The sequence below is a fragment of the Phyllobates terribilis genome, unplaced genomic scaffold (assembly GCF_046119375.1).
Source record: "Phyllobates terribilis strain yellow unplaced genomic scaffold, ASM4611937v1 Scaffold_1__5_contigs__length_1240528914, whole genome shotgun sequence".
Lineage (NCBI taxonomy): Eukaryota > Metazoa > Chordata > Amphibia > Anura > Dendrobatidae > Phyllobates > Phyllobates terribilis.
This window is the reverse complement of record NW_027362761.1, coordinates 1,118,900,191-1,118,927,705: the sequence shown is the minus strand read 5'-3', so window position 1 is coordinate 1,118,927,705 and position 27,515 is coordinate 1,118,900,191.

The window sequence follows — 27,515 nt, the reverse complement described above, 5'->3', positions numbered from 1 at the left end:
AGTAGCCTACCAACCCGAGGAACTGCCTCACTTCTTTGATGTTCGAGGGGCTTGGCCAGCTCCTGATTACCGTGACCTTGTAAGGGTCGGGGGCTACTCCTTCTGCACTTACCACGTGCCATAGGTACTGGACTTTCGGTTTCAACAGGTGACACTTTGATGGTTTCACCTTCAGGCCATAGCCTGCCAGGGCTTCGAACACCTCGGCCAGGTGCTTTAGATGGTCCTCATAAGTCTTCGAATAGACGATCACGTCGTCCAGGTAAAGGAGGACCGTCTCGAAGTTTCGGTGCCCTAGACAGCATTCCATCAGCCTCTGGAAGGTCCCTGGTGCGTTGCAGAGCCCGAAGGGCATACAGTTGAACTCGCTCAGTCCCATCGGGGTGGTGAAGGCGGTCTTCTCCTTGTCAGCCTCTGCCACAGGAACCTGCCAGTACCCACTAGTAAAGTCCAAAGTAGTAAAGAAGTTAGCTGATTTTAGTGCGGCTAAAGACTCCTCTATTCTAGGCAGCGGATATGCCTCTTTGTGGGTTATACGATTGATTTGTCTATAGTCCACGCACATTCTCATGGTGCCGTCTTTCTTTTTTACCAGAACCAGGGGGGCTGCCCAGGGGCTACAGCTATCTCTAATGACCCCAGCTTCTTTAATTTATCTTAGCATGCCCTTTGCGTTCTGATAATGTGCAGGGGGTACAGGTCTGTGTCTCTCTTTTATTGGTGGGTGGCTCCCCGTGGGGATATGGTGTTCTATCCCTTTTACTCTGCCGAAGTCTAGCTTGTGCTTACTAAAGACTCTCTCGTACTCCTGTACCACCCGGTAGACTCCTTGTTTTTGGTGCAGGGGAGTGGAGTCAGCACCCACATGGAGTTTCTGGCACCAGTCCTCCTTTTGTTTCTGGGAGCCATTACCCTCCGCCTGTGGAGATGGAGGCAAAGGTTCCACGGCCCTGATAGCTGTGTGCTCAACAGCAAACAGTTTAGCAAGGGTAACGTACCTGGGTAAGTGTACCTCCCTCTCCCCAATGTTGAGAATGCGAACAGGCACCCTCCCATGATGGACATCAACCACCACCCGGGTTGTCAAAATGGTGGGCCTGCTGTCTGAGTACACGGGTTCTACCATGGTTTGGTAGTCTCTATGTTAAGAACTGCTACAAACACTAAGGAAAGATAGGAAAACTGTCCCTACAATAGGACTAAGCTGATTCCGTACGATGCAGCAGGGGACCTGTTCCTTGTGAACAGACCCGCCTAAGTCCTCGGCTAGTCTGAATGCAGACCTATAGTTATAAGGGAGGGGTTACTACAAGCACTAAGGACTGGAAAATAGTTGGACACCTCCTAGCAGAAATTGTAGCAGAGCAAAGACAAACAAACAAACAGAAGTACTAGTGGTCAAAAGACCAAGCAAACTACAGAGTAAGGTACAAGGCACCTGGCTAGCTTAAGAGTAAAAGTAACACTGAAGTCCAGCAAGGCCAGGAGGGCGGAGCTGGATTAAATAGGCAAAAAGTCATGTGACCAGCAAAATAGAAAAAACTAACAGGAGGGTTCTAACAGTACCCCCTCTTCTATGAGGATCCTCCGGATCCTCCAGACCCAGGTTTATCAGGAAACCTCCTGTGAAACGCTCCGACAAGTCTAGGAGCAGAGACATCATCCGCCCTTACCCAGGAGTAATCCTCGGGACCGAAACCTTTCCAAGCGACAAGATACTGCAATCTCCCTCTATGCCATCTAGAATTAAGAATGCGAGAAATTTCATATTCACCGTCTTCCTCCACCAGAGGAACAGAGACAGTGGCGTCCCTATCAGAAACATCAGCTTTTTTCAATAAGGAAACATGAAACATTGGATAAATCTTCCAGGAGGTAGGAACCTCCAACCTAACAGCAGATTGGTTAACTACCTGAAGCACCTTAAACGGACCCACAAACTTCGGGCCCAATTTCTTAGAAGGATTCCTCAACCGCAGATTCCTAGAGGACAACCAAACCATGTCACCAACAGTAAACAAAACCTCTTGACGTTTCCTGTCAAAGTACCTTTTGGTTTTTTGTTAGCCTCATGAAGGTTACGACGTACATCAGTTGAACTCTCTCTAAATCACCGGAAAAATTCTCCTCCTCCGGCACAGCCGATACCAATTTGGAGAATGACCCAAACGACGGATATCTCCCAGTACAACAAAAAAAAGGAGAACACCCAGCAGAGGAGGATGTATGGTTGTTAAGAGCAAATTCAGCCAGTGGCAGAAACTCAGACCACCCATCTTGATTGTCAGCCACAAAACAACGCAAAAACTGTTCAACATCCTGGTTCTTTCTTTCTGTCTGTCCATTAGACTCAGGATGATAACCAGATGAAAATGACAAATGGACTCCCAACCTGTCAAAAATGGCATGCCAAAAACGAGCCACGAACTGAGGTCCCCTATCGGAAACAATGTCGGTAGGAACGCCATGGAGCCTTACAATTTCTTTCACAAAAGCCTTAGCGAGGGTCTTGGCGCAGGGCAGTTTGATGAAGGGAACCAAGTGACACATCTTGCTAACACGGTCCACGACCACCCAGATAACAGTGAAAACCTCAGAGGCAGGAAGGTCAGTAATAAAATCCATAGCAAGATGCGTCCAAGGAGCACTAGGAACCTCCAGAGGGCAAAGCAACCCCGCAGCAGGAGCATGTGAAGACTTAGATCTAGCACACACAGTACATTGACGCACCCACTTAATGACTTCCTTCTGCCACCCAGGCCACCAAAAACTGCGACCTACAAGTCTCTTAGTCTCTGAAATTCCTGGATGACCTGCCAACCGAGACTCATGACACTCCACAAACAAATCTCTCCTAAAGTTCCTAGGCACAAACAGCCTCCCATGGGGAGTGTTAGATGGGGCATCTTCCTGGGCTTTCAGAATCCCATCTTCCAAAACGGAGTCTAATGCTGCTATCACAACACCTTCCTGTAAAATGCTCTACTCCTCCTCGGTACCAACCATGGGAGAAAAACTGCGAGATAAAGCATCAGCTTTTACATTCTTGGTACCCGGAATGTAAGTAACAGAAAAATTAAAAAGTGCCCACCTAGCTTGACGGGCATTCAAGCGCTTGGCAGCATCAAAATAGATCAGATTCTTATGATCAGTAAAAACCTGAATGGGAAATTTAGCACCTTCCAAGAGATGACGCCAATGTTCAAATGCGAGTTTAATCGCCAGCAATTCCCGATTACCGACATCGTAATTAAGTTCAGTCTCAGAAATTTTTTTTGAAAAAAAAGCACAGGGATGTACTCCATCCTTGTTTTCCTGAGACAAAACAGCACCGACCCCCACCGAAGAAGCATCAACCTCGACCAAAAAAGGCTTGGTCTCATCAGGCTGCATAAGGATGGGGGCAGAACTGAACCTCTCCTTGAGATACACAAAAGCTTCAATGGCCTCAGTAGTCCACTGGACCGTATTCGCACCTTTCCTGGTGAGATCGGTCAGCGGCTTAACAATTATAGAAAAATTCTTAATGAATTTTCTGTAATAATTGGCAAAACCCAAAAATCTCTGTATTGGTTTCAAACCAATAGGCCTAGGCCATTCCTGATCCGCCTGAACCTTCACCTGGTCCATCTCAAATCCCTCGCTGGAGATAATGTAGCCCAAAAAACTAATTCTCTGCACAGCGAACTCACATTTCTCCAGCTTAGCAAAAAGTGAATTGTCGCTTAACAACTGCAATACCTCACGTACGCTCTGCCAATGCGATTCCAGATCCGGCGAATAAATCAAAATGTCATCCAAATACAACACCACATTCTTACCAATCAACGGTCTAAGAATGTCATTAATAAGGTTCTGAAAAAACGCTGGTGTGTTGGTAAGACCAAAGGCCATAACCAGATTCTCAAAATGACCCACTGGAGTGTTAAAAGCAGTTTTCCACTCATCACCTTCCTTCATACATAACAAATTGTATGCCCCCCGGAGATCAATCTTAGAGAACCACTTGGCCTCCACTATCTGGTTGAACAAGTCAGGAATTAATGGCAGTGGGTAGGAATTGCGCACTGTAATTTTATCAATTTCGCGAAAGTCCAGACATGGACGTAAACCGCCGTCCTTTTTTTTACAAAAAAGAATCCAACAGCCACAGGTGACTTAGAAGGTCTAATGTGACCGGCGGCCAAGCTTGTCTGAATGTATTCCTCCAAGGCCTTTCTCTCAGGGATAGTAAGATTAAATAAGCGACTCTGGGGAAGAGTTGCTCCAGGGACAAACTCAATAGTACAATCATAGTCCCTATGAGGAGGCAAAACTTGCGACTCCTCTTCAGAAAAAACCTTCCAAAAGTCCAGAATAGGTACAGGTAATTCCCCTCTTTCCACAGCAGCAATGCGACCATTACAACATTTATCATAACACTTAGGACTCCAAGACTTAATTTCACTGGTAGACCAGTCCAGTACAGGATTGTGCAATTTTAACCAAGGTAACCCCAAAACCACTGGAGCAGGCAAATTATTTAATACCGCCAAATCCAAATTCTCTTGGTGGATACCATTAATGGTGAGGGGAAATTCAAAAACCTTGTGAGTAATACCTTTCAAGGGAGAGCCATCAACAGCAACCACAGAAATAGGAGATGACAAAAGTTTGGATTCTAATTTAAATTTTTCCAAAAAACCCTCATCAATCACATTGAGTGTAGAACCACAATCCACAAATACCCAAAATTCAATCAACTCCTCCTGGAATGAAGTGCTTCCAGAAAGAAATACTCCTTTTGAGTTTAAACAAGCTATGCGGGCGTAACTGACCTCTTTTTTTTTTTTCTTTGTTCAAACGAAGCACACAGTTCTTAATAAAGTGGTCAGATTTACCGCAATAAAAACACAATCCTTTAGCAAGCCTGCAGTCTTTTTCCTGAGAGTGGGGTGACATCGCCCCAATCTCCATCGGTTCTCCACCCTCCGAACAGACCCTCTGAAAACTAGGAATTGCCATAGCAGTAAATTTCTCTTCATTACTCCTAGCACGCAGTCTCCTGTCCACACGTATGGCTAATTGCATTGCCTCCTGCAAGGTTCCAGGTTTTGGGAAGGCAATCAGCAGATCCTTAACCCTTTCACCTAGACCATCAAGAAACAAACATTTTAATGCTGAGTCATTCCATTCCACTTCAGCCGACCATCTTCTGAAGTATGTACAATAATTTTCCACATCACCTAATCTCTGCTTCAAACGTCTTAATTCAGTTTCAGCAGATGAGACTCGATCAGGATCATCATACAACAACCCCATAGCAGAAAAAAAATCCTCCACAGATCTAAAACACGGATCATTAGGTTGTAGAGAAAAGGCCCATCCCTGTGGTTCTTTGCGCAAAAGTGACATTATAAACCCAATGCGCTGTGATTCATTCCCCGAGGATCTGGGTCTTAAACGAAAATATAATAAACAAGCGTTTTTAAAGGAAAAAAAATCTTGCCATTTACCATAAAAAAAATCTGGAAGTCCTACCTTCGGTTCGACAAAATGCGCTCCAGGACACCTACTCACGTGTTGCTGGAGCTCGGCCACCTCCAAAGACAGTCGTTGGCTTTGAGCCAACTCCTGAACCGACACAATGCTGAAATCAGGATTTTTTTTCCTTAGAGTGTTTTATTTTTAGGCTGGACTTACTGTTAGGAACTGCTACAAACACTAAGGAAAGATAGGAAAACTGTCCCTACAATAGGACTAAGCTGATTCCCTACAATGCAGCGGGGGACCTGTTCCTTGTGAACAGACCCGCCTAAGTCCTCGGCTAGTCTGAACGCAGACCTATAGTTATAAGGGAGGGGTCCCTACAAGAACTAAGGACTGGAAAATAGTTGGACACCTCCTAGCAGAAATTGTAGCAGAGAAAGACAAACAAACAAACAGAAGTACTAGTGGTCAAAAGACCAATCAAACTACAGAGTAAGGTACAAGGCACCTGGCTAGCTTAAGAGTAAAAGTAACACTGAAGTCCAGCAAGGCCAGGAGGGTGGAACTGGATTAAATAGGCAAAAAGTCATGTGACCAGCAAAATAGAAAAAACTAACAGGAGGGTTCTAACACTCTACCTCTTAACCCGATTGCAGTCCGACACCAGATCATCATTTCACTTTTGGGAGGCATGGAAATGGGGAATGGGTCACTCAGTCTTACGCTACCGATCTCACTACCAGACAGTTCTACCTGCTGCCGTCTCATCAGGGCTTTTATCTCCTTGTTGAGGACTCTCTGTTGGCTGGAACTAGCTCTCACCGCCACCTGTTGTAGAATTACAATTACCTCTGAAAGACAATTTTCAATCACGTTAGTACCCACAGTTATTTTAGGGTGACTTCCAAAATAATCACTCCCTGTGCCGGTAGTTCAACTTTACCAATTTTAATGGTCATCTCCTTGAACCCCATCTGCGGCACGGGCAAGCCATTACTGGCGATGATGCTCAAGTCACTGTCTGGATACCGTGTTATATCAGCATCAGTCCAATACTGCTTAAAAAGTACATAAGGGATAGTAGTTACTTGCGACCCAATATCCAGCAAGGCGCTCATGGGGATACCGTCCAGCACCACGGGTAAAACCGGACGCCCCCCAACGTACTTATTACGCCAATTGTAAGGGCCTGGTGATCTTATGCCTGGGGGTTGGCCCTCTGCCCCAGGTTGGACTCGTTTAAATTACAGTACCTGGAAATGTGTCCGGGCTGGTTGCATCGACGGCAAATGGGCTGTCCATCCTCCGCGTAGCGGTCTGTGGGCCTCCCTCGGAACGACGGGGTCCTCCTCTGTCGACGCCACGGGACATCCTCCGGACTTGAAGCCTACTCGATGGGTCTTGACGGATCCACTTGCAACGCCTGGATGGTCCTGTTCAATGATGCGACGCTCCTGGTCAGTTCCTGGACTTGGTGGTGCAGATCTTTTGATGGTGCTTGATTTAGGGCCTGTGCATCGGTCCCCACAGAGTCCATAGAGGAGGGCGCTGCCTCCTGGTGATAGGTGAGAGCAGGGCGCCGGGGGTTTATAGCGCCACTTGTTGTGGGTTCACGGAGCACCCTTATGGCCCTGTCCTTAAACTGGGCAAAAGTCAGATCAGGGTTCTGAAAGAACATGAGGCGCAGCTTGGTCCTGTGGGCGCTAGACAGCAGACCTTCTATGAACTGTTCTGTTAGTAGCTTATCCGTATCCTGCACGCTGCCAGGGTCAGCTTGTTTGATGGCTCTCAAGGCTTCCTGCAAATTTAGGGCATAGTCTCTGATGCTGTCCTGTGCTCGCTGCTTGCATCCGTAGAACCGCATTTTAATTTCAGCAGAGGTACGTGTATCAAAGGTACCCCGCAGCCGGGCCAGAATGTCCTTTACGGTCCTTTTCTCCACAGTGGGCCATGACTTTACCTCCCGCTGGGCTGCGCCAGTTAATTGTCCTGTCAGTATGCTAATCTTCTGTTCCTCTGTCAGGGGGTAAACTTGGAACAAACTGTACAGCCTTTCCTTAAAGTCAGTTAGTGCATGGGGCTCCCCTGAATACTTGGGCAGCCAGGCCGCTCGAGGGATGTAAGACAGGGAAAATGGCATCACCGCTGCTGCAGCGGTGCTGGTGGTAGAAGGTCCCTCCGCATCCGTCATCTTCCTCCCCCCTAGTTAAGCGTGGCCTACCTTCCGACGATCCTCTTCTGTAGGCTGCGGCACCGCTGGTGCTGCTCTGGATGAGGACCTTGCGTCGCGTCCTGGTGACGTCAGCATCACTCTCTCTCCCTTCCAGGACCTTGCGCAGCGTCGGTGCGTGGGGAGGAGCTTTGGGTCTCGCACGGTTTGGACGTCCACGCCCCTCTTCTTCCCGCGCGGCTTCCTGAAGATGGCGTCCGATGGCGGGAAAACGGCTGAAGATGGCGGGAACCGACGGAAGATGGCGGGAGATGGCTGAAAATGGCGGGAAACGGCTCTGGATGGCGGGAAACCTCTTCTTCAGGTACGTGTACAATCTTTTTCAGTCACGCAATACCCGTTTGTGGCGGTTTGGTTACAATCCTGCCGACTACGCCAAAGCTGACTCGCCCCCTGGGCCGTGGGGCACTCGGAACCGGGCTTCAGGGCAATACTGGGAGTAGTGGTGGCGATCCAGTTCCGTGGCTCAGGGTGGTCAGACCAGTTGTAGTCTACGATGTGCTTTAGACAATGTCCGACTACACCACCCGTGGATTGTGGTCAGGGCTAACCGCCGCTGCAGTGCAGACTGCTGGGGCTGATATAAATGTGCAGCACTGAATAGTTCAACTCCCCATGGGAGGAGTATGGCCCCAGGGCAGTATATATAATGGATGATGGAGGGGATGATTCCGACCGCGATAGTCAGGAAACGGAGGCCTCTTAAACAGTTCAGGGTCTTTACTAGAACAGGTAAAATTACCCAGAAACAGGCCTGGCTAGGAGGGGGCCTGGATGTCTGAGAACAAGTGGGAAGCTGGCCCTGGTCAGGGTGAGGGTGTAGGCTTACCGTGCTCTCTGTGCTCCTTCTGGCTATTTCCCTCCTTGTAGTGTAACAGCCCATGTTCCCGAGCTCACCGTGTCCTCTCGCCCGTATGGCTTGCAGCTTGGGTCCCTTTCTACTCCCGGCCTGGTACGGCTTTGCTGGTCCCTTCTGCTGTGGCGGAGCATCCGTGCTTCTTAGGCCAAGGAACATACAGTCCCCTGCGGACTGGTTATCTGCTGTAGGACTTGGAATCCTGCCAGCCTCAGACACCAAAGTCTGGTAGATTAGTTTCTTTGTCTGCCAGGACAGGCTCACTTCGCCTCTTGTCCCCGGCTCGTGGCTCTCCTACTGCCACATGTCCTCTTAGGCTGCAACACAACTGTCTGTCCCTGCTCTGGGACACCTCTTAATCCAGAGACAGGTTGTCCAGTCCTTCCTAAACCTGCCCCCAGCTCCAGCTTTTATAGGGGCAGCCTGCTCCCCCTACTGGTCTGGGACAGGAGGTGCTGCATGCTAATGGTCCTTGACTAGAGGACCTCCCCCTTGCTCTCAGACACAGCTTTATTATATTTGTGGCATCCAGGCCAGGGTGACACAAATACAAATTACAGACCTCTAAAAAATATAAACCCCAGACCCTCAAAATACATAAAGAGCCTCCAGAGCTCCTGGACTAATAAAGATCTCAGGCCACATTCTCCTTTGATAAAGTTTGCATACCAGACTCTCAATAAATAAAGCCCACAGACCAAATTAACCATAAAAGCAGAGCAAAAGTCCAAATGAACTGGCTTTCATTGACTGACTGTGTTCACAAAAATGAATTCTAGAACATCAAGAAGGCCTCAACTATATATAATGCCCATACCAAATTTTTAACAAAAGCCAAATCCAAAAATATTTTTTAGCCCAAAATACATTTAAGACAAACGTGTCCATACCCTTTCAATCTGATTTGTATATATAGTTATTAAAAATACAGTGTATTCTATACGGAGGTGTGTAAACTCACACAATTCTATGTAACATATGGTCTGGGATTACAAAACAGTCAACTCTGGAGGGAAATAATGATAATGGCAAGTATATACATGTGAAGAACAGCTTTCTTGACATTGTGTCAAACATTAGAATGCAATAATGAAATAATCTGCTCTGCGTCAGGTACATCTCGGCACCCCTCCACCCCCTTAAAGCCTTAGCACCATAAATAAACTTAATCTTAATCAAAGATAGTTCCAGTCCTGTTCTTGTTACTGCTGCGATGACCTATTGGGGTGGATGTAGAACAAGGAGGGTGATATAACCCAATTTGATTTATCTATGGGGATTTATGCATCAATCCCGCCATTACTATTGCATGTTATTAATGGAATTTTCTGGGAATATCAATTGTTTGTTCTTAGGATAAGCCATTAGTATCCAAATGGTGAAGATCAGACTGTGCACCCCTGCTGGTCAGTTTACTGAAGGTGCTGTGGTCCTCAATGGAATGGGAGTGAGGTGCAATACCAGACACATCCACTAGTAAGCGCAGAGCAGTGCCTAGTTAACAATGAGAAGGCCGCTAGCATTGAGCCAGGTGATTGCCAGGGGTTCCAAAAGTCAGTCCCCCAACTGATCTGATATATAGTGTATCCTAAAGATAGGCCTTCAATAATTTATACCCACCACAAAAAAAATCAAATCTATGTATTTTTTGGCCAGTTTTCTACAGTTCATAGGAATAGTACTATGTTCCAAATTGTACCTCCACTGATGCAACAAAGTTAGCAAGAGCATAATCATGCCATCTCTAGCCTCTCTTTATTGGCATTTATAATTCAATATTGTATGTCCAATATGAGCCTTTTTTAACTTGTACTGGTATAAACCCCCCCAAAAAATGAATTTGATGTGCTGATATTTTTGCTTATTGGCTGATAATTCTCAGAATGATTTCCTTTGGTGGCTCAAATAATCCCAGCCTAACACTGGTCCCAGAACTAATTTTCTTGGATCATCTGCATATGAAGAGCCTCCATTAAGAATTGTACAAAGATGTTTTCATTCTGAACATTGTCAGCTGCAAGACATCCAAATATGTCACAAATATGGCACATACAGTGGTGGCCAAAAGTATTGGCACCCCTGCAATTCTGTCAGATAATACTCAGTTTCTTCCTGAAAAGTGGTGGCCAGTACTTTTGGCCACCACTGTACATATCATGAAAAGTGACATTTTTATAATCTATAACTGCAAACTAGGTCTCTCAAAGAAAGAAAATTATCTTGCTAGTGTCACCTATTGAAGGCAACTGCCTTAAAAGTCTGTGTTTGACCCTTAAATAAGTCTTACAACATTATTAAGGATATTATCAAAGTCAGGAATTGGAGAAGAGCACATTTATTTTAGATGAATTGAATTAGCCTCAAATTTAGCAAAAACTCGCTTTTCTGGGATGAAAGTTTTTTGCAGTTTGTTTAGTGGTAATTCAGCAAAATGGCTGCCAGTTGGACATCATTTTTCTGATCCCCAGTCTGATATGACTGGGGATATTTCTCAAGCCACATATAGTATTGACTTACAGAGTCGTTCCCTCCAAAAGGTAATACCAATAAGGCCTCTTTCTCACATCAGTGTCTCCAGTACGTGTGGTGCCAGTTTTCACACATACTGGAGACACTTACACATGAATGGGTCTGTGCACATGTCAGTGTGTTTGCATGGGCCATGTGTCCGTGGGCAAAACATGCTGACATGCCCGTTTTTAATCAGCAGCATCAGCCTCAATGCATCCCACACACGTGGACACTGATGACACATGGATGAAATCTGTGTGTCATCAGTGTGACACGTACTGGTGCCTGGGAATCAGTAGTACAGTCCACTCTGTTCCCAAGCGTCGGGTGCTGAAGGAATCTCTCATCATTGTCCCCTGCTTGTGCTGCGATTAGAGAGAGCAAGGGACAATGTTGAGAGTAGTATTCTGCCCCCGCTGTCTCCAAGTGTAAAAATAAGCATAAAATAAAAAACACATTATATTCACCTTTACACCTAATTCGCTGAAGCCATTGTCCCCTGTAAAGAAACCAAAAATAAAAAGGAACAATATCCCTCATCTGTCCAAAGTTTAATCCAATGTCCCACGCCATAATCCATCTGGGTGACATTTCTTCATCAGCTTGTGCGGTGGCTTGAGGTGACTGCACATGCAGAGAAGTAGGGGCGAATGACTCACTGCAGCGAGCAGGCCCCTGAACTGCGCTGAGCTCACTGAGCAGTGTCCTGTCACTGATCGCAGCGCAAGCAGGGGACAATGATGACAGATGCCTTCAGCACCCAGTGTCGGGGAGCAGCGCTAACTGTACCGCTAATTCCCGATACGTGTCCCACTGATGACACATGGATGTCATCCATGTGCCATCAGTGTGCACGTGTTTGGGACGTTTTTCATCCTGTGTGGCACACAAATAATGGACATGTCAGCCTGTTTTACCCACAGACACATGGTCCATGGAAACACACTTACATGTGTCAGTGTCTGCAGTACGTGTGAAAACTGGCACCACACATACTGGAGACACTGACATGTGAAAGAACCCTAAGATAGCTTTTGCATAAAAAGGAAAAAAATGGAGCACTTTTCATAAGACTCCATAATGGTTTCCCTAAGGAGTGTCACCACCCTTTAAAGCATCGTCTATAAAACATACAAAAAATCAAAGAAACAGTGATGTCATTTATGGGTTGTGGGCCTTAATACAAAATCTGCAATGGGGCCCTCGAATAACACAGCTCTTAAATAGTACCGGATTGCTCAAATGGGCCAAAAAGGATCCGGTGAGGATACAACCCCTGCACCCACTATAGGAACACCCCTGCATAGTGAGTATTGCTAGCATTCATTAATAAAATAAACACACAGCCCACACACAGTGTCCGCCCCCAGAAGCATTGATGCTGAAGGAAGAGCACGAGATGTTGTTTTATGGAAGGATGAAGCACATTTGGTTAATTTGTCTGATTCAGTGGGTGCAGGCACGGATCTTTAAATATCAAGTGATCACTGCACGCTACAATTACTCCTCTATGTTTAGCAAAAGATACCATAAGCGCTGACAATTCTAAAAAAGAAAAAATCAAATGCAAACCAAGTAATAGTCACTTCTACTACGGAAACCTCGCTGCCGTTATCCGCTTCACTGATGATAAAGATAAATTCAAGATACCCAAAACAGATATAAACAAAACCTATATAGAACCAAATGCAAATTGTAGAGAAGCCCATTATCTAATCTGATGTCACTTTGTGTCCCGATTGCAGAGTCATCATGTAAAATTATTCTATGAAGGCGGCATGAGCGTACTGACAAGGTATTTTACCCCTTGGAGCTAATTGGATCATCTTTAATTGTCCTCAGTACTTGAAACACACAACTGGAAATAAACCCTTTCTGTTCTGCTCCCCACGAGCAATAATTCAGCTGCAAAACAATTCATGGATGTAATATACCAGTCTGGAAATTGTCAGGTTACAGTAAATGGTAATGTTTATTGTGCTTGGCTATGAGGATCTACAATACTGTCATGTAGATAGCTGGATAGTCGACGTGCAGCTATAGGGGGTGCAGTAGTAGTAGTGGGGGGTGCAGTGGTCCTTCTACCATATAAATGGAGGTCAAAGGACTCTTTCAGACTTATTTTTCAATTGCCCAAAACATGGTATCGTATCATCAGTGTTTTGGATTAGTGTGTCATCAGTGTTTAGTCAGTATCTAATCAATGTTTGATCAGTATGTCATCAGTGGTTGGTCAGTGTGTCATCAGTGTTTGGTCAGTGAGTCATCATCATCACTGTTTGTTCAGTATGTCATCAGGGTTTAGTCAGTATCTCATCAGTTTTTTTTCAATGAGTCATCAGTGCTTGGTCAGTGTTTGATTAATGTGTCATCAGTGCTTAGTCAGTGTATCATAAGTGTTTGGTCAGTATGTGATCAGTGTTGGCCAGCTCATCATCTGTGTTTTTTACATATGGATAAATAAATAAATTTGAAAGCTTCTTCTATCCATTTCAGTGTTAAACGCGGACAGCACATGGATGGCATCCATGTGCTGTACATGTTTTTCATGGACCCATAGACTTGTATTGGCGCTTTTCATCTGTGCTGCCTGAAAAAATGTTTCCATGAGTTTGGAAGGAATCATGATCCCTGACAAAACACGGACATGTGAATAGCCCCATAGATTATAATGGGTACATGTTCTATCCAGGAAGAACACAGATGTCTGAATGAAGCCTAAGGCCGGTTTCACACGTCCTGATATTTCTGGTACCGGAAAAACAGTACCGGAGATATTCGTTTCCATGTGCACCTGTGTGGCATTCGTGTGGCAACCGTGTGCCACATCAGAATCACACATATCGGCGCCTGGGAGTCAGCGGTACAGTTAACGCTGTTCCCAAGCGCCGGGTGCTGAATGCTGCCCTCAACATTGTCCCCTGCCACTCGCTGGAGCTGGTCATTCTCCCCAGCTCCTTGGCGAGTATAAGGATTTTTTAATTTTATTCTTATTTTTACACCAGGGCACAGCAGGAGTAGAATACTACTCTCAACATTGTCCTTTGCTGTCACTGATCGCAGTGCTAGTAGGGCACAATGATGAGGGCAGTGTTCAGCACCCGGCACTTGGAAACAGCGCTAACTGTACACTGATTCTCAGGTGCCAGTACATGTCACACTGATGACACCCGGATGTCATCTGTGTGTCATCAGTGTGGAATGTTTGGCGGCCTGTGCAGTGCAAAAAAAATGGACATGTCAACGTATACCAAGTTTAAGAACATCAAGTTCGAAACGCGTCTGATAGCCCACTAACAAGTCAGCACTTTACCCCCTGTACTCCCTCCCAGTTCGGAAGAAATTTCTTGGATTATTACTTGATTTGGATTTGCATAAATTTTATCAAAGAATCAAATAAAGTTTGGACTTTTAATCATTATGGTTTCCGGTGAGCTCAGTCAACTCCCTTCTCAGTTCATGTTGCCAAGCGCCGGCAGAGCGCTGACTATGAGCTCCTGGATTCACCGACACTACGGAGGGTGAGCTGGTTTTTCTTTTTTTCTTCCATTATGTCAATGTGTTTCACCCACGGACACACAGTCCGCAGAAACACACAGACATGTGCACAGACCCATTCATTTGAATGGGTCTGCGTGTGTATGTGTCCCCGGTACGTGTAGAAACTGTCACCACACGTACCGGACACACTGATGTGTGAAAGAGGCCTAATAGAAATTTTGCATCGGGACTCAGGAGCTCAGGTTAAACCTCTGATTGTGCCTTGTAAATCTGTAGCTAGTTAGAATACTCTAGTCTGAAGTTGAGTTTGTAACTTGGCCAACCAGAAGAGGAGCCATTGAGCCCAGTGATTTTCTGCAGTGCTGTTAACACGATGTCCCAATTCCAGCCATAGACAATCGGTGGAGCAGTGGTGGAGTTGCATTAGGTAAGCGGGGAGTGTAGGTAGATGCTGATGTTTTCTTTTTGTATATAAGGACGCCGATGGCAAAAGTGGAAAACGTCTTTTAAGGTTATATGCACATGACATCTTTTTCTGTTCGGTGAACAATCCAGTTTTTCAAGAACAAGATGCTTCGGGAAATGCTGGTGTCTTTTTTCATTGAATTTTTTTTATCTTTTTTGTTGTTTCATGATTATTTTTTAACAATTTGACAGCCGTATTTTTTCACAGCTTTTTTAGTGGCGTCTTTTTTAGCTGGCACTTTCTAGACATTTTTCTAACTCAATACAACAATGAAAAAACTGCAAATTGTTTTTTTTAAGCGTTCAGACACCCTGACATCATTTAAGGCCTTTCATTGACTTTTACTATAAAGTATTCAGCGTTTTCAGAGTGGAAAATGCCTATAGAATGGTCTTCTCACTTCTTTTAACTACTTGGCATCTTTGGAAACCTGTAGTGGATAAGAGATGCTCAAAAGACTGAATATATGAACAGCAAATCATTCAGGTGTTTTTTAGAGCAAAATCCACCTCAAAAAGACTTTGTGTGAACATACCCTAAAGTTTACTTGTCAACTTTTAGACAAAGGTTTTCAAGAGAGAAGGGCAAACACATTCCTTTTTTCAAGCCACTCACCCTCTGCACCTTCTCTTTGTGACCTCCATGTTTCTTTTACTCTTCTCTACTGGAAACACCTTCTGAAAGCTCTGCTAGTCAAGAGTGATCAGTAGCTTTAGCATGCACCCAAGAAATTTGCTTACTCTTTTGGGAATCAGGAAGGTCTCACCTTTATGCGTGTGTCTTTCTTACACTTCGGCTAAACGACAGATACTGTATATGGCTGTGTTCACAACAGCATTATGACTTATAATTGAAGCCACAGCGCTGTGCAAGATCCATCATTTGCTGAACACTTTGTGGTGCTCAATGCATCCCACTGAAATGTAGTGGGATCCATCAGGCTCCTTGAAGTATTCTTCATTTGGAAGGAGAAGATCTCTGCACACAGTGCTATTTGGAATCTGCAATAGAAGTTCTGAATGTATACTCTAAGGCAGTGATGGTGAACCTTTTAAAGACCAAGTGCCCAAACTGCAACCCAAAACCCACTTATTTATTGCAAAGTGCCAACACGGCAATTTAACCCGAATACTGAGCTTCTAGTTTAGAAAAAAACAACTCATACAGAGAGTAGACAGGGGCAGCAAATAGTAGATGGGGGCAGCAGAGAGCAGACAGAGGTATCAGAGCAGGCAGAGGCAAGAGAGAGCAGCTACAGACAGGCGCAGGGGTACCAGACTTCAGATATAAAGGAATATGTCCCCCCCATCCAGGTATATGTCCACCCATCCTGGTATATGTGTCCCTCCATCCTGGTATATGTCCCCCAACCTGGCATCCCATTCTTGTATATATCCCCATCCTTGCGTATATCCACCATCCTCGTTTATATCCCCCATCCTGGCATATACCCCCCCATCCTGGTATATGCCCCTCACCCTTTTATATATTCCCCATCCTCATATATATCCCCCATCCTGGCATATGTCCTCCGTCCTGGTATATGCCCCCCATCCTTGTATATATCCCCCATCCTGGTATATGCCCGCTATCCTGGTATATGCTCCCCATCCTGGTATATGCCCCATCCTTGTATATATCCCTCATCTTGGTATATGACCCACATCCTGGTATATGCCCCCCTTCCTGGTATATGCCCACCCATCCTGGTTTATGCCTCCCTATCCTTGTATACAGCCCCCATCTTGATATATCCCCTCATCCTGGTATATGCCCCCCCATCCTTATACAGTATATTCACCTCCATCCTGGCATATGCTCCCCCATCCTGGTATATACGCTCACATCCTTGCATATGTCCCACATTCTGGTATTTGCCCCCCTATTCTTGAATATGTCCCCCACCATCCTTATATATGCCCCCCATCCTTGCATATGCCATTACATCCTGGTATATGCCCCCGCCCTCCTTGTATATGTCCCCCATCCTGGTATATGCTCCCCCATCCTTGTATATGCCCCCCCAAACCTGGTATATGTTCACCCATTCTGTTGGCGCTGCTGTTGTTAAATGAATAAAATAAAACAAAAAAAAACAATAAAGACTCCTACTTACCTTTCCCTGACTCCCCTACAGCGTGTCGCTGACTTCAGCGTCCAAGCAACGGGGTCGCATGATGTCACTGGGATGCACCCAGTCACGTGCACGGCCACGTCAGCTACTGGCCTCTGATTGGCTGGCAGCTTGTATTGCGGAGCACGGACCAGGCAAGTTTGTGCTCTGCAATATACACCTGCTGGATGTGAGTCCGAGGACGCACATTCAGCAGAAGTAGGGGCTGGCGTTGGCAGGCCCCCACACTCACGGGCTGAGGCGATAGCGCGCATGCCCACAGGGAGGGCTCTGCATGCCCCTTCTGGCACGCGTGCAATAGGTTTGCTATTAAACCTTAAGGGCTTTCTCACATAAGCGTATAATACGGCCGAGTGCTATGAGATAAAACATTGCATAGCACTTGGCCCAGTGTTATTCTATGGGGTAGCTCAGATCTGAAATTATTTTCTCATGCCGATTCGGTATGAGAGAACAATCACAGCATGCTGCGATACATCTGAGAATTGGATCGGATGCACCCATGCAAGTCTATGGGTGCGTGTGAAACATCGGACTGCACTCGGATGGCAGTGCGATTACCGTGGATACCGGCAATAGAGGAGATGGAGAAATTACTTCCTCCGCCTCCTCCGCACATGTGCTGTGATTATCTCATGCCAGAGTATCGCAGCACACTGCACTGACATTTGGCTCAAATGCTGACAGAGTTTGAGCTGAGCGTCATTTGCATAATTTGCTCAATTTTGTCGCATGAGACAAAATACACCACAGCCTAATGCAGATGAAAAGAGGTGCTCATGTTTCTGTTCAAGTTATTTCATGCTGCTTTTCTTTGGTGAGGCTTATGATGTTTGGTGGTATTGATGATGCTGCTACTCGCAACTTCTTTTCCAGCTTTGCATTGGTTAATCTGGAGCACAGTCCACTCTTTGTATTATGTTTTGTGAACTACTCTCAGTAGTAAGTTATCCCAAAAAACTGATGCATATTACACTGCAGGTCTCCTCACAGTGGAAAATCAATGCTTACCTTATATTTATTGAACTCAAGCAATGAGAGGTCTACAGTATACACTAAGACTGATGTATATATGTCACATACAGTGGTGGCCAAAAGTATTGGCACCCCTGCAATTCTGTCAGATAATACTCAGTTTCTTCCTGAAAATGATTGCAATCACAAATTCTTTGGTATTATTATCTTCATTTAATTTGTCTTCAATGAAAAAACACAAAAAGAATTGTCCTAAAGCCAAATTGGATATAATTCCACACCAAACCTAAAAAAGGGGGTGGACAAAAGTATTGGCACTGTTTGAAAAATCATGTGATGCTTCTCTAATTCGTGTAATTAACAGCACCTGTAACTTACCTGTGGCACCTAACAGGTGTTGGCAATAACTAAATCACACTTGCAGCCAGTTAACATGGATTAAAGTTGACTCAACCTCTGTCCTGTGTCCTTGTGTGTACCACATTGAGCATGGAGAAAAGAAAGAAGATCAAAGAACTGTCTGAGGACTTGAGAAACCAAATTGTGAGGAAGCATGAGCAACTTCAAGGCTACAAGTCCATCTCCACAGACCTGAATGTTCCTGTGTCTTCCGTGCGCAGTGTCATCAAGAAGTTTAAAGCCCATGGCACTGTGGCTAACCTCCCTAGATGTTGACAGAAAAGAAAAATTGACGAGAGATTTCAACGCAAGATTGTGCGGATGATGGATAAAGAACCTCGACTAACATCCAAACAAGTTCAAGCTGCCCTGCAGTCCGAGGGTACAACAGTGTCAACCCGTACTATCCGTCGGCGTCTGAATGAAATGGGACTGTATGATAGGATACCCAGGAAGACCCCACTTCTTACCCCGAGACATAAAAAAGCCAGGCTGGAGTTTGCCAAAACTTACCTCAGAAAGCCTAAAACGTTTTGGAAGAATGTTCTCTGGTCAGATGAGACAAAAGTAGAGCTTTTAGGGAAAAAGCATCAACATAGAGTGTACAGGAAAAAAAAAGAGGCATTCAAAGAAAAGAACACGGTCCCTACAGTCAAACATGGCGGAGGTTCCCTGATGTTTTGGGGTTGCTTTGCTGCCTCTGGCACTGGACTGCTTGACCGTGTGCATGGCATTATGAAGTCTGAAGACTACCAACAAATTTTGCAGCATAATGTAGGGCCCAGTGTGAGAAAGCTGGGTCTCCCTCAGAGGTCATGGGTCTTCCAGCAGGACAATGACCCAAAACACACTTCCAAAAGCACTATAAAATGATTTGAGAGAAAGCACTGGAGACTTCTAAGGTGGCCAGCAATGAGTCCAGACCTGAATCCCATAGAACACCTGTGGAGAGATCTCAAAATGGCAGTTTGGAGAAGGCACCCTTCAAATATCAGGAACCTTGAGCAGTTTGCCAAAGAAGAATGGTCTACAATTCCAGCAGAGCATTGTAAGAAACTCATTGATGGTTACCGGAAGCAGTTGTTCGCAGTTATTTTGGCCAAAGGTTGTGCAACCAAGTATTAGGCTGAGGGTGCCAATACTTTTGTCTGGCCCATTTTTGGAGTTTTGTGTGAAATGATCAATGATTTGATTTTTGCTTCATTCTCTTTTGTGCTTTTTCCTTGCAAGCAAATTAAATGAAGATAATAATACCAAAGAATTTGTGATTGCAATCATTTTCAGGAAGAAACTGAGTATTATCTGACAGAATTGCAGGGGTGCCAATACTTTTGGCCACCACTGTAGGAGATACAGAAACTGCTGTATACATCACATAAAATACACTGGAACTGGTGTGTATACATCACATAAGAGACACTGAGACTGCGGTATATACATCACATATGAGACAGTGCTACTGCTGTATACATCACATAGGAGCCACTGGGGCTGGTTCATATAGATCAAATAGGAGACACTGGGGCAGGTGCATATATATCACATAGGAGACACTGGGGCAGGTGCATATACATCACATAGGAGACACTGGGGCAGGTGCATATACATCACATAGGAGACACTGGGGCAGGTAGAGATATATCACATAGAAGACATCCAGGCAGGTTCATGTATGTGATATTACATAGAAGACACTGCGACTGCTGTCTTCATCATTGGGACGATAGCACAGAGCACACTGACTCTGCCCACAAAGTACGTCCTTACGTTGGCACTGGCCAGCATCTGGATGTAATTCTTTATTTCATGCTCCGCAGCATTCAGTTGTGAACACTGCATGAACGTCCTCGCAGTTTAAGATGGAATGAAAGGACCTGAGGCTGCAGGCCCGAGTCCCCAGGAATAAGCCAAGGAGCCGGAGAAAAAGACATTGTGGGGCATAAATGGCCCATGGGCCTAAGGTTTCCCACCCCTGCCCTAAGCACTTACTCTTTATTTTGGGGTTGTTTACCTTTGAATAGCTATCATAAAGTCTTTGTCTTGGATTTAACATGAATGTTAACAATATGTGTAAAAAAGTGCAGGTTTCCTTAATTCGTTAGTGACCAACAATACGTCTTTTTACTAACCTGCGATATAAGAGACTAGTATCCACTGACAGGTGACAATCCTGTAGCTATCAGCTGTACTCTATAGCTGACAACTTGCTGCATCAGCCATGATCAGTGTTGGCACCGACCATGGACATTAACCCATCAGATGCTGCTGTAAATAGTTGCTACAGAATCTAAATAGTTAACCGAGTGTGAGGGCTCCCTCTGTAACCCCATTGGCACCCTGAGATCTTGATTCCTCATGTTTGCCATGCAATTTACAGCCAAATAACGGCCTTAGAGCATGTCGGCTATAGCGGCCTGTTCAGAAGTTATCAAAATTTAGGTGGTAAAAATAAACTTTTTCATTTCTGTCATGCCACTTTGCATTAATTCCTGAAAAGCACTTGAAGGGTTAATAAGCTACCTGAAAGCAATTTTGAATATGTTGAGGGGTGCGGTTTTTAAAATGGTATCACTTTTGGGTGGTTTCCAATGCATAGGACCCCCAAAGCCACTTCAAAAGTGAACAGGTCCCAACTCCCTATAACAATAAGTTTTGTAAATGTCCTTGAAAAAATGAAAAATGACTGCTACATTTTTAAACCTTTTAAAATGCTAACAAAATAAAACAACATTTCTAGTTGTGCTTCTTTAATAAAAAGCTAGCCATAATTATGCATTTATCTTATTCTCTTATAAGGCAACAGCATATTCTCCAGCCATTTACAGACATTATCAGCACTGTCCCTGTGACACCCCAGGGGTCTGGTTGCCACAGTGATAGAGATATTACGTCTGAGAGCAGGTGGGAGGTCCTTTGGTCAGGGATCCTGTGCATGCCACACCTCCTGCCCAGTCTTGGGAGGGGAAGAACTTCCCCTGTATAAACCCGGGGCTGAGGCAGGGTGAGTCAGACAAGTGGAGTAGAGACAAGAAGCAGCATAGGAAACAGCTGAGTTCCAAGGAGTCAGGGGCTGGCAGCTGCAGCGCTCGCCCTGACTAAGAAGATTCTTTACCGGACCCGGAGTCCGAGGCTGTGGGGACTAACTCCTACCCAGCAGCAGAATCCGTCAGGCAGGGGATTTCAGGTCCTCTGGCCCAGAAGCCCGAAGGCACGGTCACACGCGTGGGACCAGCACCGCCATCGTGGAGCGGAAGCCATTAGAAGGCCCCGAGTCACCGGCCATACGGGTGAGCACCACACGGTACACTCAGGGACGTGGGCTACTTACATCAGCTTCTAGCAAGGTAGCCAGAAGAGTACAGTCAGTTTGGGAGGCCTACAACTACGCCTGGCCAGGGGAGATCCCATCTGCTCAAAGACTGACCAGGCCCCATTTGCTAGCAAGTACTCCGGGAGGGTCTGTCGTTGTTACCAGTAAAGACCCTGAACTACACCGTACCGTCTCTGAGTGGTTCCTGCTACCCCCATCATCCACGTCGGCTGCCCTGAGGCCATACCCCTCCCGTTGGGGGTTATACTATCACGCTGCACAATCCTACCACCGGCCTCAGCGGTCTGCCCTGCAGCAGCAGCTTCCTGGCTGTACTCAACGGGTGGCGTAGTCATCAACTATTTACTACTAATAGACTGCCGTCTAGTTTGACTCCCTGGGCACGGACCGGGTCACCGCCACGAGACTACGACCCTCCACTGATCCGGCTCCGGGTAGGCTCCCGCGTGCGCAACGCAGCGCGACACAGGCCCAGGGGCGCGTCAATTTTGGCGTAGTCGGCAGGATTTCGTGCCCGCAACCACCGGGTACTGCGTGCCTGAAAAGCAAAGACTGTTCAAACTTACCAGTGGTGAAGATTCCCGCTATCCGTGGAGGTTTCCCGCCGTTGGACGCCATCTTGGGGACGCCGCGCGGGAAGAAGAGGGGCGTGGACTCCGAAAGCGAGCGAGAACTGAAACCCCGCCTCACGTCCGGACGTTGCGTAAGGTCCTGGAAGGAGCCCAGCAGACGCCGACGTCACAGGAGCGCGACGGAAGGTCCTCAACCCTGACGATCCACTGCGGAGCCGCGGCCTACGGAAGAGGATCATCGCAAGGTAGGCCACGGTCCACTAGGGGGGAGGAAGATGTCGGATACGGAGGAGAGCTTCACTGCCCCAACCCCCGCCAGCGCTACCGCTGCTGCAGTTATGCCCTTCACCATGCCCTATATCCCGGGAGCAGCTTGGCTACCCCAGTATTCAGGGGAGTCACATACCCTGCATGACTTTAGAGAAAAGCTGGATAGCCTCTTCCAGGTGTACCCCCTCACAGAAGAGCAAAAAGTGAGTATCCTGGTGGCCCAACTAACCGGGGCAGCCAAAAGGGAAGTAAAATCCTGGCCACCTGGGAGGAAGACTGTCGCAGGGATACTAACCCGGCTGAAGGACACCTTTGATACCCGCACCTCAGCCGAGATTAAGCTTAGATTCTACGGGTGCAAGCAGCGAGCGCATGAGAGTATAAGGGACTATGCACTAAACCTACAAGAGGCCCTGAGGGCCATAAAGCAGACCGACCCTGATGGGGTGGGAAACGAGGACAGGCTGTTGACTGAACAATTTATAGAGGATTTATAGTGCAATGCCCACCGAACCCAGTTGCGGGCAATGGCCTTACAGGATCCCCATCTGGACTTTGCACAGTTCAAGGACAGAGCCATCCGGGTGCTCCGAGAACCGGCACCAGGTGGCGTTGTGACCCACAGACGCCCCACTACCACTTACTACCAGGAGGCGGCGCCCTTGTCAGCAGGGCCTGTGGGAGCTGATGCGCAGGCTTTGGACAATGACCCGGCTCCAGACCTACACCATCAGGTCCAAGAGCTAGTTAAGAGCGTTGCTGCGCTAACCCGAACTGTGCAGTCTTTACAGGTTTCCACCCCAGGGAAGATCCAGCTGGCATCCGGACCGGAGGACATCCCGTGGCGTCGACCAAGGAGGACCCCACCGGCCAGAGGAAGACCCAGTGACCGATACAGCGAGGACGGACGACCCATCTGCCGCCGCTGCAATCAACCCGGACATATGGAAAGGTACTGTTCTTTAAATGGGCACAACCTGGGGTAGAGGGCCAACCCCCAGGAAAAAGATCACCAGGCCCATCGAACTGGCGCGACAGATATGTGGGAGGACGTCCAGTCTTGCCTGTGGTACTGGATGGCATTCCCATGAGTGCCCTACTGGATACCGGGTCACAGGTCACCACCATCCCGTACGTGCTCTTCAAGCAGTACTGGAATGACTCGGATATTACCCACTACCCTGACGACGACTTGAGTATCATCGCCAGCAATGGCCAGCCCGTGCCACAGATCGGATTTAAGGAGGTGGCCCTCAAAATCGGTAGAGTCGAACTGGCCGCACAGGGACTGATCATTGTAGATATTGATAAACATGAGAGTCACCCAAAAATAACTCTAGGAACTAACGTAATTGAAAATTGTCTTGCAGAGGTGATTTTCCTTTTACAGCAGGTTGCCAAGAACGCCAGCTCCGGCGAGCAGCGGGTGCTCCAGAAAGAGATCCGGGCACTGATGCAACGGCAACAAGTGGAACTCTCCGGCGGTGAGATTGGTAGCGTAAGAATGTGTGACCCTTTTCCTATTGCCATGCCCCCAAAAAGTGAAATGATGATTTGGTGCCGGGCAGCTATTGGTCTGAGAGGAAGAGATTACCAGGCAATGGTAGAACCAGTTTACTCAGACAGTAGGCCCACCATTTTGACAGCACGGGGGGTGGTCAATGTACGCCATGGGAGGGTGCCCATTCGCATAATAAATATCGGGGAGAGGGAAGTGTACCTGCCCCGGTATGCCACGCTAGCCAAATTATATACCACTAATCAAAATTCTATACAATCTGTGGAACCCTTGCCTCCATCTCACCCGGAGGAAGGTAACGGCTCTAAGAAAGACATGGAGGACTGGTGTCAGCAACTACATTTGGGTACTGATTCCACTCCCTCACATCAGAAACAAGGAGTCTATCGGGTGGTTCAAGAGTATGAGAGAGTGTTTAGTAAACACCCGTTAGACTTCGGGCGAGTCAAGGGGGTAGAACACCGCATCCCCACGGGAGATCATCCTCCCATAAAAGAGAGGTATCGACCCGTACCCCCTGCACATTACCAACACGCCAAGGGGATGCTTAGAGACATGAAGGAGGCTGGGGTAATCCGGGATAGCTGTAGCCCCTGGGCAGCCCCACTAGTTTTAGTCAAAAAGAAAGACAACACCATGAGGATGTGTGTAGATTACCGGAAAATCAACCGTATCACACACAAGGATGCGTACCCCTTACCAAGGATAGAGGAGTCATTGGCTGCTTTAAGATCTGCTAACTTCTTCTCTACCTTGGATCTCACTAGCGGGTACTGGCAGGTTCCTGTAGCAGAGGCGGACCGGGAGAAGACCGCATTCACCACCCCGATGGGACTTAGCGAGTTCACCTGCATGCCGTTCGGACTCTGCAACGCCCCAGGAACCTTCCAACGATTAATGGAGTGCTGTCTGGGCCACAGAAACTTCGAGACGGTCCTGTTGTACCTGGACGATGTCATCGTATACTCCAAAACTTATGAGGACCACCTGAAACACCTGGCGGAGGTGTTCGAAGCTCTGGCGAGTTACGGCCTAAAGGTGAAACCCTCCAAGTGTCACCTCCTGAAACCAAAGGTGCAATACCTGGGACACGTGGTGAGCGCTGACGGAGTGGCTCCCGACCCCGATAAGATCACCGCAATTAAGGGATGGCCAAGCCCCTCCAGCGTAAAAGAAGTGCGGCAGTTCCTAGGGTTGGTAGGCTACTACCGAAGGTTTATTCCCGGTTTCACCAAAAAGGCAGCGCCTATGCAGGACCTCCTGATAGGCCAGTCCCGGAAGGCCAAGAACCAGAAGCCGCCCTTCAAATGGGAAGAGCCAGAAGAAGAGTCCTTCCGCCAGCTGAAGATGGCCCTCACGGGGGATGAAATCTTGGCGTACCCAGACTATAGCCAGCCCTTCATCCTCTACACCGACGCCAGTAACATCGGGCTAGGAGCCGTACTATCCCAGATTCAGCAGGGGAGAGAACGAGTGATCTCCTATGCCAGCCGAAAACTGCGACCCACCAAAAGGAACCCCGAGAATTACAGCTCATTTAAGCTAGAGTTCCTGGCCGTGGTATGGGCAGTCACCGAGCGCTTTAGGCATTACCTCGCTTCTTCCCGGTTCACCGTATACACGGATAACAACCCGTTGATACACCTGGACACGGCAAGGCTCGGTGCCCTGGAGCAGAGGTGGATGGCCCGTCTGTCCAACTACGAGTTCACAATCAAATACCGGGCAGGACGCTCCAATACTAACGCGGATGCCCTGTCCAGGATGCCCAACCTGCCGGACGAAGGAGAAGATCCGGAGGGACTGGAAGAAGTTGAACTCCCTGCGTTCCACCGTCATGGGACTATCCAGTATTCCCACCGGGTAAGGGGTAAACAGGCTGCTACGTTGAACCCCTTACCCCACTACAACTGGGCGGAAACGCAAGACAGCGACCCTGCCGTCCAACTGGTGAAGGAGATGCTGACTCGGCCGGAGGCTCGACTTGAACCAGACGCTCCGGAGGAAGCCAAACAACTATGGGCGGAGAAGAGTCGACTATTCCTTTACAAGGGGAAGTTGTGCCGCAGAATGGTCAACTCCCGGACGCATGAACTACTCTGGCAAGTAGTGGTGCCACGAAGAGACGCAGCCATGGTGATGGAGGCATACCACGACGGAGCTGGACACTTCGGGTGGAAAAAGCTGGAGTTCCTGCTGCGCGAGCGGTTCCACTGGGTAGGCATGAGGGGAACCATCGAGAAGTGGTGCAGAGACTGTGGCCCGTGCAATCTGAGAAGGAAGGACCGGGCCAGCCAGAAGACTCCCCTGCAATCCATCGTCACCCGGCAACCGTTGGAACTGGTAGCCTTGGATCATGTAAAACTGACCCCAAGCAGAAGTGGCTACGTCTACGCGTTAACCATCGTGGATCATTACTCCCGGTTCTTGGTTGTCGTCCCCGTCAAGGACTTAACGGCTCAAACAGCAGCTAGAGCCTTCCAGCAGCACTTCTGCCGTCCACACGGGTACCCGGACCAAGTGCTGACGGACCAGGGACCTGCCTTTGAAGCGGAGGTCTTCCAGGAATTCTGCAATCTGTATGGCTGCCGGAAGATAAGGACGACACCCTACCATCCGCAAACTAATGGACTTTGTGAAAAAATGAACCAGGTGGTAATGGATCTGCTAAAAACATTGCCCCTGGAAGAACGCAGTCTGTGGCCTGAGAAGTTGCCCGATCTGGTGGACCTATACAACCACATCCCGGTAGGTTCCACCAACTGTACCCCGGCTTACCTAATGAGGGCGAGACCTGGTAAGTTACCTGTTGACCTGGAAATGGGAGTCCTGACACCTGAGGACACTTCACCAGAAACAGACTGGGACACAGAGAGGCAGCAGCAGTACCGGAGAGTACAAGAGAGCGTGGAGCGAAGTCTCTGTCAGGCTAGGGAAAGACAAGAGAAGACTTACAACCAGTATGCTCCCGCTGTTCCCCTGGTACCCGGAGAGCAGGTCTTGAAGAGGAAAAGACGGCTCCACAAGTTGGATGACCAGTGGGAGGAGGACCCGTACACCGTACTGCCCTCAAGCCACGAGAACCCGAAGGTCTGTACCATCAGTAAAGACGGAGGGGAAACCACAGCCATTGTATCCCGGGACCACCTGAAGAAGTGTCCCGAACAACTGAGGAACCCTGAAGAGGAACAAGAAGACCATCGACCCGTGGAAGAAAGGGAAGATATGGTTAGTACCGTGCTCGGGGACTTCCCTCAGTCTTGGACTCAAGTCAATGGTGCA